Source organism: Apium graveolens, chromosome 9, assembly GCF_009905375.1.
Source record: "Apium graveolens cultivar Ventura chromosome 9, ASM990537v1, whole genome shotgun sequence".
NCBI classification, from domain to species: domain Eukaryota; kingdom Viridiplantae; phylum Streptophyta; class Magnoliopsida; order Apiales; family Apiaceae; genus Apium; species Apium graveolens.
The window spans coordinates 243279811-243282338 of record NC_133655.1 but is presented as its reverse complement, the minus strand read 5'-3'; the positions used below and the strand labels follow the sequence as shown (position 1 = coordinate 243282338).

The 2528-nt window shown below is 40.9% G+C and overlaps 1 non-coding gene across 1 annotated transcript; it reads left to right on the top strand.

Annotated features, from left to right (window-relative positions):
• The first annotated feature begins 471 nt into the window (after positions 1-471).
• Positions 472-578, top strand: LOC141687896 (small nucleolar RNA R71). The gene has a single exon (XR_012561375.1). It is a non-coding gene; the product is annotated as a small nucleolar RNA R71 (small nucleolar RNA).
• Positions 579-2528: the final 1950 nt, after the last annotated feature.

Sequence of the window (2528 nt, the reverse complement as noted above, 5' to 3'; positions counted from 1 at the left end):
GGTGGCTGAATAGCATTCTGATTATTTCCCCAGCTGAAATTTGGATGATTTCTGTTGTTAGGATGATAGGTCGCTGGCACAGGCTGCTGTTGTCGCTGATAATTATTCACATACTGAACAGATTCGTTGACAAGAGAACACTGATCCGTAGCATGAGAACCTGCACAAAGCTCACAAACCATAGCTATTTGATTAACTCCATACGTAGCCAAAGAATCAACCTTCATTGATAGCGCTTGGAGCTGGGCTGCAATAGCGGTGGCTGCATCAACTTCCAGAATACCTGCTACCTTGCCTGACGTCATCCTCTGAGTTGGGTTTTGATGCTCATTTGCAGCCATCGTCTCGATAAGATTATACGCCTCAGTATAGCTTTTAGCCCATAAGGCGCCTCCAGCTGCTGCATCGAGCATGGGCCGAGATTGGGCCCCCAAACCATTATAAAAACCAGTGATTACCATCCAATCCGGCATTCCATGATGTGGACATTTTCTCAACATTTCCTTGTAGCGTTCCCAAGCCTCGCACATAGATTCTGTAGGTTGCTGCGCAAACTGAGTAAGAGCACTCCTCATAGCAGCAGTCTTTGCCATTGGATAAAACTTCACCAGAAACTTTTGCGCAAGATCTTGCCACGTAGTGATGGACCCAGCTGGTTCAGAATATAACCAGTCTTTAGCCTTATCCCTCAGTGAGAATGGGAAAAGCCTCAACTTGATAGCCTCATCAGTCACGCCATTATACTTAAAGGTGCTGCAGATCTCGACAAAATTCCTTATGTGCATGTTGGGGTCTTCAGTTGCCGCTCCTCCAAAAGAAACAGAATTCTGCACCATCTGAATAGTGCCCGGCTTGATTTCAAAGGTGTTAGCTTGAATAGCCGGATGAAGGATGCTTGACTGAATGTCATCAATTTTAGGCCGAGAAAAATCCATAAGAGCTGGATCAGCTTGAACAATACGATCTCCCATGTTTACTGGTTCTTTCTGCTCAGTTCCTGAATCCGAATCCTCAAAATCTAACTTCTCCGGTGTATCAAGAACTTCGTCTTTCTCCTCAGCTGTATCTAAGGTCCTCTTGCGAGCACGAGAACGAGTTTGCATAAACGCTTGCTAAAGTACCTGAAACACAACCGAAAAGAGTAATTAACTACTACGTCCTAATCACTGAGTCCTAATGACCAATGATGGTAAGTACATAAACTAAACAAATACGCCGAGTCCCCGGCAGCGGCGCCAAAAACTTGTTAGGGCGGAATCACGCACTAATATTCACGCAAGTATACGCGTTCGCAAGTAATTAGAATACTTTCTAGTTCGTTCCCTCAGAGACTCAGACTAAGTTATTGTCTAATTAAGCTCACTCACCAATGTATGATTACTTCTCAATGTTAAGATAACACTTAAAATTGTTAAATATTAACTATAATTAACTATTTAATTAACCACTTAACTAACACTTCAAATTATCAATAATAAAACACTCATGAGATCACAACTTCATTATTACTTTCTTCTATAGCCATTGTTATTACCTTTAGCATGTGACAGTGATGATATTAATCGAATAACACGAAACTGATAAAAGCCAACTTTCATTGTACTAATACCATTCTACCAAGCATCCACAATTAAGATAGAAGTTGAATAGTCATCAATTATGTTGAGTTCCTATATGTCTACAGAAATTGACAACACAACGATTTAAGCACAAGTTATTCCTTTTTGATTACATAGGGCAAATAAAACTGTTAGAGTTACCCACTAATCATGCACAACGTACATGAACCTATGCTAGCATGGCAAGTTCTAAACCTCAAGATCCACCGTCGCTTCACAAGAGATTAACACCCTATCTTATATGTTCGCGACGCACATAAGACGAATACGCACAACCAATACTAGATAACATGCAATCATCACACACTAAAGTATTAAACAATTAACTAAAGAATTCCATAATAAATTCGTTGCAACCCCATGATCACGATTAGCCCATAATAGAACTTATCGCCATCATGGGTTCATATGAAATCATGATAAACAAACACAAGAAAATAATAACTAAACTAATTATATTAAAACCGAGTACGTCACAAGAGTAATTAAGTCAAAGCAAGAAAACTAGCATCCAACGTTACAACGAAACAAGAATCACAAGAAAATATGCTTCCTCTTCGTTGCTGTGTACTAAATCGGTCTTCTTCCTTATCTCCTTTGCTTCTTGCGCAAAACACAATCTAAAACATAATCTCCTCTTAATACTCTATGAAAACGTCTCAAATCTACCTATATAATAGTCCCATAAAACTCAGATTACATAGAAGTGGAAGCCAAACAGAAGTAGAAGTCTAAAATAATTCATCTTTTTTCCCCGACCCTGCACGGCCGCTCAGCATTTCTGCGCGGGCGCGCAAGGCTGCTGCGCGGCCGCTCAGCATTGCTGCACGGGCGCGCAGGACCCTTCTGGAAAAATTCCAGGTTTGCTCCGTTTCTTCGCCGTAATCTGCCGTTCTCTTCCTCTCGCAA